Below are 19,663 nucleotides of genomic sequence, written 5' to 3'. Positions count from 1 at the left end.
TGCTTATTTATTTTTTCAATTCTTTTCAATCAAAATATTTATATAAATACATTAATGTATTTAATTTTATTTTATTGAAATGTAATTATTTTCACCATAAATTAATGCTTATTCGTTTTTTTTCCCCCACTTCTTTATAATGACAAGAAAATATATACACATCAAATATTTGTGTGGATGACAAAATGATAAAATATTAGTGGAACTTGATGGATCTGTGTTTCACCCACAGTAATATAATTGCTAATGCTTTAATATGATTATACTCATCAATATGATAATATGGGTCTGTCCATAAGACTGTAGATGTGCCACCCTATCAAATAATGCATGTAAGACGTCTCCTTTTCCAAGAGCATGACGTTTGCAATGCTCTTGACCACTTCCGCTGCCCACGATGACATTTCCCCGTTATCTCCTTCTGTGAATGCAGACGCTCATAGACACGGGCAGATGTGGCAGCGTGATCACGCCTGTCGTAAACGTGACGCAAACCGTGAGTTTCATTCTACGGTTTATTCATTTAAAGCGTTGCATTATCAGTGGTAAATCAAGCCTGCATTTTTCCGAAATCACATTTGGAATGGTCCTGTTTGCCCGTGGGCTTTGGGCTGGTGATGCTGTTCTTCTTCCAACCACACAGTGATCTACAAGAGCTCAGTCTGTGCGGTCGCAAGAACACATCTGGTAGTGGATCAACATTTAATCTGTATCGTGTGAGGCTCCGTCAATTATGTTTTACAGTCATACGGTCCGTATCAAAACTGATTATGTACAGTATGTTCTTCTGTTGTGCCAATCTGTTTTTGTTGTGTCCGTAAAGCAGGCCTTTGCCAGTACATATGGGTCACCGAACCGTATAATGAGCTCTTTAATGTATGTTCATTATCTCCATAGATGCGCACATCTGCTGTGAAGTTCTCCGAAACCTCTCACACATGATGAGGAAGCTCAGGTGAAACGGTCAGAGCTCCTGTTCTTCAGAGCAATCACAATATTTACATCGACACAATGATGACAAGAAGGATCTGAGTTCACATTGACTTCACACGATCGTCCTGTTCTTCTGAGACCGATGCTGTTCTTCCTCAACGCTTCTCAGGTATGACTTACTTAATCAACTTTCATTGTATGGCTTTACTGTAATCATGACTAGAAATCAATAACCATGTATACACTACCGGCCAAAAGTTTGGAATAACGGATCAAAAATCTGAAGCAGCTCTACTGTTTTCAGCATTGATAATAATCATAAATGTTTTTTGAGCATCAAATCATTATATTAGAATGATTTCTGAAGGATCATGTGACACTGGAGATTGGAGTAATGATGCTGAAAATTCAGCTTTGATCACAGGAATAAATGTTAATTATTCCAAACTGTTGACCACCAGTGTATCTTTCCAATAATTACAAACTGCTTTAATAGAGCTGGGGATATTTTGTGCATCAAAGGGAATATGTGTGATGTTTATTCTGCTTCTGTTGGAGTCGTTACTGTGAAGATCTGACCTAAAAGTCCGGTTCATAGCTGGGTTTATCACTGGGATTAAAGAGGATTGTGCTCATTTGAAATGATTTCACCTTGAAGAAAAATACCTGAGAGTATTTTACAATTGAGTGAGTAAAGCGCGTTTCTTTGCATCCGCACACTCCTCGTCATGCGTTTGATATATTGAGTTGAATGTATTTCACTCTTTGCTGTTTTATGTGGATAAATCATGGAGTAGTGCTGCATTCCAGCAAAAAGTCACACCATTTGAAGTCAAACTGGGAAACCTGAAATCCACTGCTAATTATGCTAATGAAATACAAAAAAGAGTCAGAGTTCCACCAGTGCATGATGATAAACCAGTTTAGCAGGAGACAGCTGTTTAAGACATGGTACATGTGTAAGACACAGTAAATGTATAGGACACTGTAAATGTGTCAGACACGGTAAATGTGTAAGGCACGGTAAATGTGTCAGAAACAATAAATGTGTAAGACACAGTAAATGTGTAAGGCACGGTAAATGTGTAAGGCACGGTAAATGTCTCAGAAACGGTAAATGTCTCAGAAACGGTAAATGTGTCAGAAATGGTAAATGAGTCAGATACGGTAAATGAGTCAGATACGGTAAATGTGTCAGAAACGGTAAATGTGTTAGACACGGTAAATGTGTAAGACACAGTAAATGTCTCAGAAACGTAAATGTGTTAGACACGGTAAATGTGTCAGGCACGGTAAATGTGTCAGAAACGGTAAATGTCTCAGAAACGGTAAATGTGTCAGAAACGGTAAATGAGTCAGACACGGTATATGTGTTAGACACGGTAAATGTGTTAGAAATGGTAAATGTGTCAGACATGGTAAATGTGTCAGAAACGGTAAATGTGTCAGACATGGTAAATGTGTCAGAAACGGTAAATGTGTCAGACATGGTAAATGTGTCAGAAACGGTAAATGTGTCAGAAACGGTAAATGTGTCAGACATGGTAAATGTGTCAGAAACGGTAAATGTGTCAGAAACGGTAAATGTGTCAGACATGGTAAATGTGTTAGAAATGGTAAATGTGTCAGACATGGTAAATGTGTCAGAAACGGTAAATGTGTCAGAAACGGTAAATGTGTCAGACACGGTAAATGTCTCAGAAACGGTAAATGTGTCAGACATGGTAAATGTCTCAGAAACGGTAAATGTGTTAGAAACGGTAAATGTCTTAGACACGGTAAATGTGTCAGAAACGGTAAATGTGTCAGAAACGGTAAATGTGTCAGAAACGGTAAATGTGTCAGACACGGTAAATGTCTCAGAAACGGTAAATGTGTCAGACACGGTAAATGTCTCAGAAACGGTAAATGTGTCAGAAACGGTAAATGTGTCAGAAACGGTAAATGTGTTAGAAACGGTAAATGTCTTAGACACGGTAAATGTGTCAGAAACGGTAAATGTGTCAGACACGGTAAATGTGTTAGAAATGGTAAATGTGTTAGAAACGGTAAATGTCTTAGACACGGTAAATGTGTCAGACACGGTAAATGTCTCAGAAACGGTAAATGTGTCAGAAACGGTAAATGTGTCAGACACGGTAAATGTGTCAGAAACGGTAAATGTGTTAGAAACGGTAAATGTCTTAGACACGGTAAATGTGTCAGAAACGGTAAATGTGTCAGACACGGTAAATGTGTTAGAAACGGTAAATGTGTTAGAAACGGTAAATGTCTTAGACACGGTAAATGTGTCAGAAACGGTAAATGTGTCAGAAACGGTAAATGTGTCAGATACGGTAAATGTGTTAGAAACGGTAAATGTGTTAGAAACGGTAAATGTCTTAGACACGGTAAATGTGTCAGAAACGGTAAATGTGTCAGACACGGTAAATGTGTCAGAAACGGTAAATGCGTAAGACACGGTAAATGCGTCAGACACGGTAAATGCGTCAGACACGGTGGGCCCTATCTTGCACCCAGCGCAATTGACTTTGTACACTGACGCATGTATCATTCCTATTTTGCACCCGCGCAAAGCGCGCTTTTCCCTCCACAGAAGCACGTCGCTAAACTAGGGAATGAACTTGCGCTCCCTGGGCGGTTCAGCGCAAAAAAGGAGGCGTGTTCCGGCGCAAACGTTCCTTCATGCTATTTTGCAGGTTTAGAAAACAATTGCGCCACTAACCAGGAAAAAATAGTTTAAAGTCAGTGGCGCGTTGCGCATGTTATTCATATACTATTTTAAGGGCGCATGCTTGGCCATAATCAATGTAGCGTGTGCACAACGCGCATACACTTTGATTCTCTCATCTTCACAGAAGCAGCAGTTTTCATTTTTGCAAATCATACATTATTATGATAGATAGATAGATAGATAGATAGATAGACAATTTATTATAAAAGCATACATCTAGCTTACACATTTACCCAAATTATCATACGCCTTTTTAACCGAAGTTAATTTGGGTGTGTTTCTCCATCCCCAACGTCCCTGACGAGAGCGTTGCTCTCTTTGGATGTGAACCGCTCCTGGCGCGCGTCTGGCAAATCCGCCGTTATAATAGGAATCCGCTTTAGAACAAAGCGCGTCTGCTCTTAAAGGGAATGTGAGATGACGCTCTGATTGGTTTATTTCACGTTACGCCCAAACCACACCTATGAATAATGAAGCTACTTCAGACCAACCCATTTTAGATTTGCGCCTGGCGCAAGAGTCATTTATCCCGCTGGGAAAATAGCAACAGCGCCAAGACCCGCCCACAAAGTTACTTGCGCTTTGCGCTTTGACACTTGCGTTTCAGATCGTTAAAATAGGGCCCGGTAAATGCGTCAGAAACGGTAAATGTGTCAGACACAGTAAATGTGTCAGACACAGTAAATGTGTCAGACACAGTAAATGTGTAAGTCACGGTAAATGTGTCAGACACGGTAAATGTGTCAGACACGGTAAATGTGTCAGAAACGGTAAATGTGTCAGACACGGTAAATGTGTCAGAAACAGTAAATGTGTCAGACACAGTAAATGTGTAAGACAGTAAATGTGTCAGGCACGGTAAATCACAGTAAATGTGTCAGACACAGTAAATGTGTAAGGCACGGTAAATGTGTCAGACACGGTAAATGTGTCAGACACGGTAAATGTGTCAGAAACAGTAAATGTGTAAGGCACGGTAAATGTGTAAGGCACGGTAAATGTGTCAGAAACAGTAAATGTGTAAGGCACGGTAAATGTGTCAGAAACAGTAAATGTGTCAGACACGGTAAATGTGTCAGTCACGGTAAATGTGTCAGACACGGTAAATGTGTCAGAAACAGTAAATGTGTAAGGCACGGTAAATGTGTAAGGCACGGTAAATGTGTAAGGCACGGTAAATGTGTCAGTCACGGTAAATGTGTCAGACACGGTAAATGTGTCAGACACGGTAAATGTGTCAGAAACAGTAAATGTGTCAGAAACAGTAAATGTGTAAGGCACGGTAAATGTGTAAGGCACGGTAAATGTGTCAGACACGGTAAATGTGTCAGACACGGTAAATGTGTCAGAAACAGTAAATGTGTAAGGCACGGTAAATGTGTAAGGCACGGTAAATGTGTCAGACACGGTAAATGTGTCAGACACGGTAAATGTGTCAGTCACGGTAAATGTGTCAGAAACAGTAAATGTGTCAGACACGGTAAATGTGTCAGTCACGGTAAATGTGTCAGACACGGTAAATGTGTCAGAAACAGTAAATGTGTAAGGCACGGTAAATGTGTAAGGCACGGTAAATGTGTCAGTCACGGTAAATGTGTCAGACACGGTAAATGTGTCAGAAACAGTAAATGTGTCAGAAACAGTAAATGTGTAAGGCACGGTAAATGTGTAAGGCACGGTAAATGTGTCAGTCACGGTAAATGTGTCAGACACGGTAAATGTGTCAGAAACAGTAAATGTGTAAGGCACGGTAAATGTGTAAGGCACGGTAAATGTGTCAGACACGGTAAATGTGTCAGAAACAGTAAATGTGTCAGACACGGTAAATGTGTCAGTCACGGTAAATGTGTAAGGCACGGTAAATGTGTCAGACACAGTAAATGTGTAAGTCACAGTAAATGTGTCAGAAACAGTAAATGTGTAAGTCACGGTAAATGTGTCAGAAACAGTAAATGTGTAAGGCACGGTAAATGTGTAAGGCACGGTAAATGTGTCAGACACGGTAAATGTGTCAGAAACAGTAAATGTGTCAGACACGGTAAATGTGTCAGTCACGGTAAATGTGTAAGGCACGGTAAATGTGTAAGGCACGGTAAATGTGTCAGACACAGTAAATGTGTAAGTCACAGTAAATGTGTAAGACACAGTAAATGTGTAAGTCACGGTAAATGTGTCAGAAACGGTAAATGTGTCAGACACGGTAAATGTGTAAGTCACGGTAAATGTGTCAGAAACAGTAAATGTGTCACACACAGTAAATGTGTAAGACAGTAAATGTGTCAGGCACGGTAAATCACAGTAAATGTGTAAGGCACGGTAAATGTGTCAGACACGGTAAATGTGTCAGAAACAGTAAATGTGTCAGACACAGTAAATGTGTAAGACAGTAAATGTGTCAGGCACGGTAAATCACAGTAAATGTGTCAGACACAGTAAATGTGTAAGGCACGGTAAATGTGTCAGACACGGTAAATGTGTAAGGCACGGTAAATGTGTCAGTCACGGTAAATGTGTAAGACACGGTAAATGTGTAAGGCACGGTAAATGTGTCAGTCACGGTAAATGTGTAAGACACGGTAAATGTGTAAGACACGGTAAATGTGTAAGACACAGTAAATGTGTAAGTCACAGTAAATGTGTCAGAAACAGTAAATGTGTCAGACACGGTAAATGCGTCAGATACGGTAAATGCGTCAGACACGGTAAATGTGTAAGTCACGGTAAATGTGTCAGACACGGTAAATGCGTAAGTCACGGTAAATGTGTCAGACACGGTAAATGTGTCAGAAACAGTAAATGTGTAAGTCACAGTAAATGTGTCAGAAACAGTAAATGTGTCAGACACGGTAAATGCGTCAGATACGGTAAATGCGTCAGACACGGTAAATGTGTAAGTCACGGTAAATGTGTCAGACACGGTAAATGCGTAAGTCACGGTAAATGTGTCAGACACGGTAAATGTGTAAGACACGGTAAATGTGTAAGTCACGGTAAATGTGTCAGAAACGGTAAATGTGTCAGACACGGTAAATGTGTAAGTCACGGTAAATGTGTCAGACACGGTAAATGTGTCAGAAACAGTAAATGTGTCAGACACGGTAAATGTGTCAGAAACAGTAAATGTGTCAGACACAGTAAATGTGTAAGGCACGGTAAATGTGTCAGACACGGTAAATGTGTCAGAAACAGTAAATGTGTAAGTCACAGTAAATGTGTCAGAAACAGTAAATGTGTCAGACACGGTAAATGCGTCAGACACGGTAAATGTGTAAGACACGGTAAATGTGTAAGACACGGTAAATGTGTAAGTCACGGTAAATGTGTCAGAAACGGTAAATGTGTCAGACACGGTAAATGTGTAAGTCACGGTAAATGTGTCAGAAACAGTAAATGTGTAAGGCACGGTAAATGTGTAAGGCACGGTAAATGTGTCAGACACGGTAAATGTGTCAGACACGGTAAATGTGTCAGTCACGGTAAATGTGTCAGAAACAGTAAATGTGTCAGACACGGTAAATGTGTCAGTCACGGTAAATGTGTCAGACACGGTAAATGTGTCAGAAACAGTAAATGTGTAAGGCACGGTAAATGTGTAAGGCACGGTAAATGTGTCAGTCACGGTAAATGTGTCAGACACGGTAAATGTGTCAGAAACAGTAAATGTGTCAGAAACAGTAAATGTGTAAGGCACGGTAAATGTGTAAGGCACGGTAAATGTGTCAGTCACGGTAAATGTGTCAGACACGGTAAATGTGTCAGAAACAGTAAATGTGTAAGGCACGGTAAATGTGTAAGGCACGGTAAATGTGTCAGACACGGTAAATGTGTCAGAAACAGTAAATGTGTCAGACACGGTAAATGTGTCAGTCACGGTAAATGTGTAAGGCACGGTAAATGTGTCAGACACAGTAAATGTGTAAGTCACAGTAAATGTGTCAGAAACAGTAAATGTGTAAGTCACGGTAAATGTGTCAGAAACAGTAAATGTGTAAGGCACGGTAAATGTGTAAGGCACGGTAAATGTGTCAGACACGGTAAATGTGTCAGAAACAGTAAATGTGTCAGACACGGTAAATGTGTCAGTCACGGTAAATGTGTAAGGCACGGTAAATGTGTAAGGCACGGTAAATGTGTCAGACACAGTAAATGTGTAAGTCACAGTAAATGTGTAAGACACAGTAAATGTGTAAGTCACGGTAAATGTGTCAGAAACGGTAAATGTGTCAGACACGGTAAATGTGTAAGTCACGGTAAATGTGTCAGAAACAGTAAATGTGTCAGACACAGTAAATGTGTAAGACAGTAAATGTGTCAGGCACGGTAAATCACAGTAAATGTGTAAGGCACGGTAAATGTGTCAGACACGGTAAATGTGTCAGAAACAGTAAATGTGTCAGACACAGTAAATGTGTAAGGCACGGTAAATGTGTCAGACACGGTAAATGTGTAAGGCACGGTAAATGTGTCAGTCACGGTAAATGTGTAAGACACGGTAAATGTGTAAGGCACGGTAAATGTGTCAGTCACGGTAAATGTGTAAGACACGGTAAATGTGTAAGACACGGTAAATGTGTAAGACACAGTAAATGTGTAAGTCACAGTAAATGTGTCAGAAACAGTAAATGTGTCAGACACGGTAAATGCGTCAGATACGGTAAATGCGTCAGACACGGTAAATGTGTAAGTCACGGTAAATGTGTCAGACACGGTAAATGCGTAAGTCACGGTAAATGTGTCAGACACGGTAAATGTGTAAGACACGGTAAATGTGTAAGTCACGGTAAATGTGTCAGAAACGGTAAATGTGTCAGACACGGTAAATGTGTAAGTCACGGTAAATGTGTCAGACACGGTAAATGTGTCAGAAACAGTAAATGTGTCAGACACGGTAAATGTGTCAGAAACAGTAAATGTGTCAGACACAGTAAATGTGTCAGGCACGGTAAATCACAGTAAATGTGTCAGACACAGTAAATGTGTAAGGCACGGTAAATGTGTCAGACACGGTAAATGTGTCAGAAACAGTAAATGTGTAAGTCACAGTAAATGTGTCAGAAACAGTAAATGTGTCAGACACGGTAAATGCGTCAGATACGGTAAATGCGTCAGACACGGTAAATGTGTAAGTCACGGTAAATGTGTCAGACACGGTAAATGCGTAAGTCACGGTAAATGTGTCAGACACGGTAAATGTGTAAGACACGGTAAATGTGTAAGTCACGGTAAATGTGTCAGAAACGGTAAATGTGTCAGACACGGTAAATGTGTAAGTCACGGTAAATGTGTCAGACACGGTAAATGTGTCAGAAACAGTAAATGTGTCAGACACGGTAAATGTGTCAGAAACAGTAAATGTGTCAGACACAGTAAATGTGTAAGACAGTAAATGTGTCAGGCACGGTAAATCACAGTAAATGTGTCAGACACAGTAAATGTGTAAGGCACGGTAAATGTGTCAGACACGGTAAATGTGTCAGAAACAGTAAATGTGTAAGTCACAGTAAATGTGTCAGAAACAGTAAATGTGTCAGACACGGTAAATGCGTCAGACACGGTAAATGTGTAAGACACGGTAAATGTGTAAGACACGGTAAATGTGTAAGTCACGGTAAATGTGTCAGAAACGGTAAATGTGTCAGACACGGTAAATGTGTAAGTCACGGTAAATGTGTCAGACACGGTAAATGTGTCAGAAACGGTAAATGTGTCAGAAACAGTAAATGTGTCAGACACAGTAAATGTGTAAGACAGTAAATGTGTCAGGCACGGTAAATCACAGTAAATGTGTCAGACACAGTAAATGTGTAAGTCACGGTAAATGTGTCAGACACGGTAAATGTGTCAGAAACAGTAAATGTGTCAGACACGGTAAATGTGTCAGAAACAGTAAATGTGTCAGACACAGTAAATGTGTCAGGCACGGTAAATCACAGTAAATGTGTCAGACACAGTAAATGTGTAAGGCACGGTAAATGTGTCAGACACGGTAAATGTGTCAGAAACAGTAAATGTGTAAGTCACAGTAAATGTGTCAGAAACAGTAAATGTGTCAGACACGGTAAATGCGTCAGACACGGTAAATGCGTCAGACACGGTAAATGTGTAAGTCACGGTAAATGTGTCAGACACGGTAAATGCGTCAGACACGGTAAATGTGTCAGACACGGTAAATGCGTAAGTCACGGTAAATGTGTCAGACACGGTAAATGTGTAAGACACGGTAAATGTGTAAGACACGGTAAATGTGTCAGTCACGGTAAATGTGTAAGACACGGTAAATGTGTCAGTCACGGTAAATGTGTAAGACACAGTAAATGTGTAAGTCACAGTAAATGTGTCAGAAACAGTAAATGTGTCAGACACGGTAAATGCGTCAGATACGGTAAATGCGTCAGACACGGTAAATGTGTAAGTCACGGTAAATGTGTCAGACACGGTAAATGCGTAAGTCACGGTAAATGTGTCAGACACGGTAAATGTGTAAGACACGGTAAATGTGTAAGACACGGTAAATGTGTAAGTCACGGTAAATGTGTCAGAAACGGTAAATGTGTCAGACACGGTAAATGTGTAAGTCACGGTAAATGTGTCAGACACGGTAAATGTGTCAGAAACAGTAAATGTGTCAGACACGGTAAATGTGTCAGGCACGGTAAATCACAGTAAATGTGTCAGACACAGTAAATGTGTAAGGCACGGTAAATGTGTCAGTCACGGTAAATGTGTAAGACACGGTAAATGTGTAAGGCACGGTAAATGTGTAAGACACGGTAAATGTGTAAGACACGGTAAATGTGTAAGTCACGGTAAATGTGTCAGTCACGTTAAATGTGTAAGACACGGTAAATGTGTAAGTCACAGTAAATGTGTCAGAAACAGTAAATGTGTCAGACACGGTAAATGCGTCAGACACGGTAAATGTGTCAGACACAGTAAATGTGTAAGTCACAGTAAATGTGTCAGAAACAGTAAATGTGTCAGACACGGTAAATGCGTCAGACACGGTAAATGTGTCAGAAACAGTAAATGTGTCAGACACGGTAAATGTGTAAGTCACAGTAAATGTGTCAGACACGGTAAATGTGTCAGATACGGTAAATGCGTCAGACACGGTAAATGTGTCAGAAACAGTAAATGTGTCAGAAACAGTAAATGTGTCAGACACGGTAAATGTGTCAGAAACAGTAAATGTGTCAGACACGGTAAATGTGTAAGACATTTGCATAAGCATCTTGTGGATCATCTTATAAAATAATATTGTAACAAACTATCTAGCTAACAGGGAACGTTCTGTCAAGGTTTTCTCAAAGTTATGAACAAACTTTCTTCCAGCAACATTAATAGAACATTCATTCAGAGTAATCTGCTCTTTAATAATGTTCTCAAAACATTAGCACAACAACATTATTTATACATCATTCATGGAACATTTTTATGAAACTTTTTAGTTGGATGTTTGTCTTACATTGTTGTTACAAATGTTGTTACTTGTTTAGAACGTTCAGAGAACATTCAAAAGTAACGTTCTAGAATGTTTGAAGAATGATACAATGGAATGTTTCCTTAATGTTCACATAACCAAGAAAAAAAAAAGTTTTTAAACATTTTAAAAATCAGGATGTTTTGATCGTTCATCAACTTTAACGGGAACGTTATCAAAACATCTTTTCAGAACATATTTGTGAGCTGGTAAAGCAGTTATCATCAGTGTCGTATGAATATCTCAGGTTAAGTTTGAGACCTGAATCAAAAAAGATTTTTTTTTTTTTTTTTTCTAAATATTGTGGAAAGATTTGCATAGTAAAAAATTGTTTTCAGTCCAAGTTTCTTTACCTCACCGTCTTTAAAACATCACCAATGACTCTCTATACGAGAAGAGTTTAGCAGTGTTTGTGTCACAGAACGTTAGATCGGCGAAGGTGAGCGCTGAGTAGATGAAACATCTGCTTATAGTCAAATGCACAACTCTGCTGGCCTGTAAATATTTTGATAACAGAATGCACTATAAACAACATCATCAGTCTGTTTGCATATGATAAAGAATGCTCAGAGATGGACGAGCAGATGCAGCGCTTCAAAGCTCGATAACGTCCTTTTACTGTAAGTGACTCTTTTGATATGGGAATATGACAGTGATTCTCAGCTTCGTCTGGTTTGCATGCTTCAGGCTCCGAAAGGTCGCAGATGTTTTCAATCCCTTCACTTGTACGACATTAGTTTACTAATTGCATTTGCATAAACATTTCATGTTTCCTATTTATCATGCATATTTCCATAAGTGGCTTTCAGAGTTTGTGTTCAGTGGCCATGAAGTGTGAACATGTGCAGTTGTTCTGGCTGATTCCTCCAGCCAAATCTAATATTGAAAATTATTGGTTAAATGTCTTAATTCTCAGTTATGTATTTTTGTTTGTTTGAATGCTGATGCTTCGGGTGGATGACTTGATAATATAATCTTACCACAACATGGCTGATGTCTATCCTGAGATGTTCAAAACAACCACGTTTTGCAAAAGAGTCTGCAGAAATAATGAAACCAAGATCTTGCTTTACATTTGAAGTGCTAGAGATATGATCGGATGTAGTGCAAAGCATCATAAATAAGACTAGTTGAAGAGCACTGGTCGTGTCTGACTCGATGAACCCGTGCGAGACGCTGCCAGATTAAGTGCAGTGTCCATCGCTGACCACTAGGATTAATGCGTGTTGTGGCAACAGGAGAGCTCACGCTTCACTGGCTCAGATGACGCTTCCTTCCTTTGTGGCTCAGTGCTTCTCCAGAGACGAGGATAATAATGAACAAGTGTTCTGTCACAGCGCTCGTGTCTCAGTGCCGGTTCAGAGAGAAGCCGTAGGGTTATCATCATCAAGGACTGACGTGTATTCTTCCAAATGTATTCTTTATATGCTGTATGGAGACTGAAACATCCGATCATATCTCGGATACATCTGATCATATCTCTATATGTATATATATACAGTGAGGAAAATAAGTATTTGAACACCCTGCTATTTTGCAAGTTCTCCCACTTGGAAATCATGGAGGGGTCTGAAATTGTCATCGTAGGTGCATGTCCACTGTGAGAGACATAATCAAAACAAAAAAATCCACAAATCACAATATATGATTTTTTAACTATTTATTTGTATGATACAGCTGCAAATAAGTATTTGAACACCTGTCTATCAGCTAGAATTCTGACCCTCAAAGACCTGTTAGTCTGCCTTTAAAATGTCCACCTCCACTCCATTTATTATCCTAAATTAGATGCACCTGTTTGAGGTCGTTAGCTGCATAAAGACACCTGTCCACCCCATACAATCAGTAAGAATCCAACTACTAACATGGCCAAGACCAAAGAGCTGTCCAAAGACACTAGAGACAAAATTGTACACCTCCACAAGGCTGGAAAGGGCTACGGGGAAATTGCCAAGCAGCTTGGTGAAAAAAGGTCCACTGTTGGAGCAATCATTAGAAAATGGAAGAAGCTAAACATGACTGTCAATCTCCCTCGGACTGGGGCTCCATGCAAGATCTCACCTCGTGGGGTCTCAATGATCCTAAGAAAGGTGAGAAATCAGCCCAGAACTACACGGGAGGAGCTGGTCAATGACCTGAAAGAGCTGGGACCACCGTTTCCAAGGTTACTGTTGGTAATACACTAAGACGTCATGGTTTGAAATCATGCATGGCACGGAAGGTTCCCCTGCTTAAACCAGCACATGTCAAAGCCCGTCTTAAGTTTGCCAATGACCATTTGGATGATCCAGAGGAGTCATGGGAGAAAGTCATGTGGTCAGATGAGACCAAAATAGAACTTTTTGGTCATAATTCCACTAAACGTGTTTGGAGGAAGAAGAATGATGAGTACCATCCCAAGAACACCATCCCTACTGTGAAGCATGGGGGTGGTAGCATCATGCTTTGGGGGTGTTTTTCTGCACATGGGACAGGGCGACTGCACTGTATTAAGGAGAGGATGACCGGGGCCATGTATTGCGAGATTTTGGGGAACAACCTCCTTCCCTCAGTTAGAGCATTGAAGATGGGTCGAGGCTGGGTCTTCCAACATGACAATGACCCGAAGCACACAGCCAGGATAACCAAGGAGTGGCTCTGTAAGAAGCATATCAAGGTTCTGGCGTGGCCTAGCCAGTCTCCAGACCTAAACCCAATAGAGAATCTTTGGAGGGAGCTCAAACTCCGTGTTTCTCAGCGACAGCCCAGAAACCTGACTGATCTAGAGAAGATCTGTGTGGAGGAGTGGGCCAAAATCCCTCCTGCAGTGTGTGCAAACCTGGTGAAAAACTACAGGAAACGTTTGACCTCTGTAATTGCAAACAAAGGCTACTGTACCAAATATTAACATTGATTTTCTCAGGTGTTCAAATACTTATTTGCAGCTGTATCATACAAATAAATAGTTAAAAAAATCATACATTGTGATTTCTTGATTTTTTTTTTTTGATTATGTCTCTCACAGTGGACATGCACCTACGATGACAATTTCAGACCCCTCCATGATTTCTAAGTGGGAGAACTTGCAAAATAGCAGGGTGTTCAAATACTTATTTTCCTCACTGTATATATGCATATTTTACAATAAACTTAAAATATATCATTAATGAATATTAATCAACATTTAGTTCAACATTTAATTAACATTTACATTAGTAGTTTTATATTTCTCCATCGTTTTTAATTCGATTATACTGTTCGCAATGCTTCATGGGATCGTAGTTCTTTCCCTCACCAAAGCCACTGAGTTCACAGTCTTGTACTTTTTGTCTGATTTTCAAATACTTGATATTGTCTTTCAGGATATTTTAATTCTCCTGTCAGGCTGTTGTTGAAAAAAGAACTTGTTCTTAAGTGTCTTGCCTGGTTAAATAAAGTTTAAGTAACTAAAAGTTACCTTTATCACAGTTTGTAGTGTTGTGATTCTCCTCGTAGCTGGTCGGTTTGTTTATAATGCTTTAATGTAGTCGTCTTTTAAAATCGCTATGGGAGAAATGAATGTAAAAAATCCCTCCGCTGAACCAGTGGCCGGCACCAGTGCTGTCTAAACACAGTAAAGAGTTTCAAAATAAAAGTCCTTACAGCGCACACACAGGGAACATAGAACATGTCTTTATTTAATGTATGTTTGAATAAATCTGACATGAAAACAGGTTTTTATTTCAGACATGTGTAAAAGTTTATATTTCAACAACAAATTGGAGTAGAAAAATATGTCATTAAAAAGTGTTGTATGAGCTATTTAAATGTTTGTAACTTCAATACTACAATTATGTTATTTTGGTTTCGTGTTTGGCTTAATGAAAACTTTCATTTCAATTGTTGATGTTTCAGTAAAAACACTGTCGCTTTAAGCGGATCTCTTCGACGTGTTTTGGCTCGACTCTAGTTGTTCTGAGGTGAAAGATGTTGTTATCAAGGTGACGGAGGTACAAAAACATGCAGCCAAATGGCCAAAATGATTAAAAAAAAATAAAGTGCAAATCAACTTTTGTGTAGTTTCTCTGGCTGATCCTGTAAGACGGTCGCTGTCTTCAGAGCGCTTTGGAGAAGAACGGCACTTTGTGGTAATTTCCCACTAAACGTTTGGTAGCTCTTATCACATGGGAACAAGCGTGCTTATCTGATGATATCAGCCTGTGTGAGCCAGAGCCCACTTTCCAAACTATTCCAAATGTCACTATTTTTTAAAGTCACTACATTTTTTGGATACTTTCAGCAGCCTTTCAAAATATCATTATATTAAAGCTCTCCTTCAGCTCTCTTTCATAAAGCTATCAGGCAAGAGCTTAATAAAGCAAAATCTATGATGACAGCTTGTTATCTTTGTCATTTAATGCAATAAAACGCTGGAAAAGAGCTTTGTGGAATCGAACGGGCAGGCCAAGTGCTGAACACATAAACATGAGAGGCAGTCGTGTTGAACTCATTACGCTGATTATCGCAGACACTGACGGCCTGAAAACTGGCAAAGTCCTGCTTCATTTCCTACTGGTTATTCACAGTCTCATTTTTCTGAGTCAAAACAAGCGCTGGTGTTGCGTAATGGAGGCTGGCATGTGAACGCTGAGAGCACCGGAGTCTCCTGTGAACTCGTCCCGTCACACGCCGGATCTGTTTCTGTTGGCTGTTCTGACAGCACTGATGACATAAATGATGTGAACGCTCTTATCGAGTCTGTTATCGTGGATGTTAGAGCAATCACACCAGCTATTAGGCCACTTGGCTACAGTACAGTGTTGTTTACATGCCCATGGCTGATTAATGTTAATAGCATCGCATGAACCTAAAAAACAGGGGCACGGCAGCCATTATAACTCTGGAGGGAAATGTCCAGCTTTTATTCGATTTTATTATTTTATTTTATTTATTTATTCAATTTTATTATTTGGCGGTGGATGTCATGCATTTATATTTATTATTTCCCAGAACTGTGTTCGTTTTTTGGTTTTATTTTGTGTGGATGTCACACATTTATAAATAGGAATATTTCCCAGATTTGTATTCACTGTATTTTATATTTATTTTTTATTAATTTTAATTATATTTTTTGGTTTATGGCATACTTTTTTAAACAGGAATATTTCACAGATCTGTTTTTTTTTTTTTTTTTTTGGTGGATGTCATGCATTTATAAACAGGAATATTTCCCAGATCTGTATTCATTGTATTTTATATATAATTTATTTTAATTTTTTCATTTTAAATTTACATTTTTTTTTGATGTCATACATTTATAAATAGGAATATTTCACAGATCTGTGTTAAATGTTTTTGTTTTCATTTTATTATTTTATTTTCATTTTATTGTTGTATTTTGTTGATGTCGTATGAACAGGAATATTTCCCAGATCTGTGTTCATTGTGTTTTATATTTTTTATTTGATTATATTTTTTTTTTTTGTGGATGTCTTGCGATGTGTAAGCTGGTGTTGATACGGTGTCGTACGCTTTTCATCTTGCGACGTCTAAGTCTTGTTTCTAGCTCTTTGTCGTCAGGGTAAAGGTCATGACAGTGAGTGTGACAGAAATCCCCTCCATGTCTGTTTGTGTTTGCATATCTCACAGTTCTCTCGCTGTTTCTTAACTGTTAACATCAGACTGCATATAAATCCACCTTAACCTCCTTCCTCAGCCTGAAACGAAACCCAAAGGGTTAAAACAGTCTAAGAGCTGATCGCGAAACGCCCGTTTCAGAGATTTCACAGTCATCTTCTCAAAAGTGCATGTGTCCTGTACTAGCTGCACCGAGAATAACGTACGGCCTTTTCCACACAGCTTGTATATTTCTATAGGACGTATGTGTATGTCACAAATAAAATGTAGAAGCGCATGGTGAAAAAGTTTTGATTATAAAAACCGGCCTGTTTCCACTGATCATAAAGAGCTTGACAGTAATCTAAACACATATACACAGTGTACAATATTTAGCTTTGTTGTCCAGAGAAGAAAACCATTCGTCGGAGCGGTTTACAGTAGGAGAACGCAGGATAAACAGGTGGAACATTCCAGCGTGTTCATCTGGAGACGGCCAGGCCTCTGGGTTTGTCAGGTAGAAGCTGAACGAGGTTTATCTCCAGCATGATTTGTGCTGCTGGATGCAGATGCACTGTTTGTTTGAGGATTCACGAGCGAGGAGTTTGCGTGGCAGCCGCGCATCATGTCTCGTGTTCGACAGCTCGTGAATCCAGCCATGGAAAGTCTTGGCTCTGCAATGAAAGGATCTCGGTGTAATGTGTCAAACTGGGCCGAGGGTTTCCTCGCCGCTCGCTTTGAATCGTGGAACGCCATCGAAAATGAGGTGCAGATGTTGATCAGAAGGAGCTGGAGAACGTAATGCTGAGAGATCCATGGGAAAGCAGCTGACAGGAGGAAGCTCTACAAGCAGACATAAATCCACCTGCGCTTCAAAACTTGTACCTGTCTCTCAGGTGTGCACTACAACATTCTCAGACGGACACATGATGTTTAATATACACAGACATAAGTCAAGTCACCTTTATTTCTATAGCTCTTTATACAATACAGATTGTTTCAAAGCAGCTTTTCAGTGAAAAACAGCAAAATTATCATTTCATGCATTTCATATATCATGCATTGTGGTTGTGTCTAGGCGGAGGTCCACCCTCTGATCTGGATACGGCCCGGATCCGGCTGACTACATCATGCGTTGTGGTCCTGTCTAGGCGCAGGTCCACCCTCTGATCTGGATACGGCCCGGATCCGGCTGACTACATCATGCGTTGTGGTCGTGTCTAGGCGCAGGTCCACCCTCTGATCTGGATACGGCCCGGATCCGGCTGACTACATCATGCGTTGTGGTCGTGTCTAGGCGCAGGTCCACCCTCTGATCTGGATACGGCCCGGATCCGGCTGACTACATCATGCGTTGTGGTCGTGTCTAGGCGCAGGTCCACCCTCTGATCTGGATACGGCCCGGATCCGGCTGACTACATCATGCGTTGTGGTCGTGTCTAGGCGCAGGTCCACCCTCTGATCTGGATACGGCCCGGATCCGGCTGACTACATCATGCGTTGTGGTCGTGTCTAGGCGCAGGTCCACCCTCTGATCTGGATACGGCCCGGATCCGGCTGACTACATCATGCGTTGTGGTCGTGTCTAGGCGCAGGTCCACCCTCTGATCTGGATACGGCCCGGATCCGGCTGACTACATCATGCGTTGTGGTCGTGTCTAGGCGCAGGTCCACCCTCTGATCTGGATACGGCCCGGATCCGGCTGACTACATCATGCGTTGTGGTCGTGTCTAGGCGCAGGTCCACCATCTGATCTGGATACGGCCCGGATCCGGCTGACTACATAATGCGTTGTGGTCGTGTCTAGGCGCAGATCCTCCATCTGATCTGGATACGGCCCGGATCCGGCTGACTACATCATGCGTTGTGGTCGTGTCTAGGCGCAGGTCCTCCATCTGATCTGGATACGGCCCGGATCCGGCTGACTACATCATGCGTTGTGGTCGTGTCTAGGAGCAGGTCCTCCATCTGATCTGGATACGGCCCGGATCCGGCTGACTACATCATGCGTTGTGGTCGTGTCTAGGCGCAGGTCCTCCATCTGATCTGGATACGGCCCGGATCCGGCTGACTACATCATGCGTTGTGGTCGTGTCTAGGCGCAGGTCCTCCATCTGATCTGGATACGGCCCGGATCCGGCTGACTACATCATGCGTTGTGGTCGTGTCTAGGCGCAGGTCCTCCATCTGATCTTGATACGGCCCGGATCCGGCTGACTACATCATGCGTTGTGGTCGTGTCTAGGAGCAGGTCCTCCATCTGATCTGGATACGGCCCGGATCCGGCTGACTACATCATGCGTTGTGGTCGTGTCTAGGCGCAGGTCCTCCATCTGATCTGGATACGGCCCGGATCCGGCTGACTACATCATGCGTTGTGGTCGTGTCTAGGCGCAGGTCCTCCATCTGATCTTGATACGGCCCGGATCCGGCTGACTACATCATGCGTTGTGGTCGTGTCTAGGCGCAGGTCCTCCATCTGATCTTGATACGGCCCGGATCCGGATGACTACATCATGCGTTGTGGTCGTGTCTAGGCGCAGGTCCTCCATCTGATCTGGATACGGCCCGGATCCGGCTGACTACATCATGCGTTGTGGTCGTGTCTAGGCGCAGGTCCTCCATCTGATCTTGATACGGCCCGGATCCGGATGACTACATCATGCGTTGTGGTCGTGTCTAGGAGCAGGTCCTCCATCTGATCTGGATACGGCCCGGATCCGGCTGACTACATCATGCGTTGTGGTCGTGTCTAGGCGCAGGTCCTCCATCTGATCTGGATACGGCCCGGATTCGGCTGACTACATCATGCGTTGTGGTCGTGTCTAGGCGCAGGTCCTCCATCTGATCTTGATACGGCCCGGATCCGGCTGACTACATCATGCGTTGTGGTCGTGTCTAGGCGCAGGTCCTCCATCTGATCTGGATACGGTCCGGATCC

The 19,663-nt window shown here is 41.4% G+C and overlaps 1 protein-coding gene across 1 annotated transcript in view; it reads left to right on the top strand.

The window, feature by feature from the left end:
• Positions 1-429: 429 nt before the first annotated feature.
• The window catches only part of myocd (myocardin), a 165,176-nt gene continuing 145,942 nt past the window's right edge, over positions 430-19,663 (top strand). Inside the window, exons 1-2 of the mRNA XM_084134623.1 lie at positions 430-751; positions 898-1,102. The gene's annotated coding sequence lies outside the window, so the exon portion shown is untranslated. The remainder of the gene's footprint in view (positions 752-897; positions 1,103-19,663) is intronic.

Source organism: Abramis brama (assembly GCF_963993115.1).
Source record: "Abramis brama genome assembly, chromosome: 14".
Lineage (NCBI taxonomy): Eukaryota > Metazoa > Chordata > Actinopteri > Cypriniformes > Leuciscidae > Abramis > Abramis brama.
Note: the sequence above shows the minus strand (reverse complement) of the source record. Positions and strands in the feature narration are given on the sequence as shown.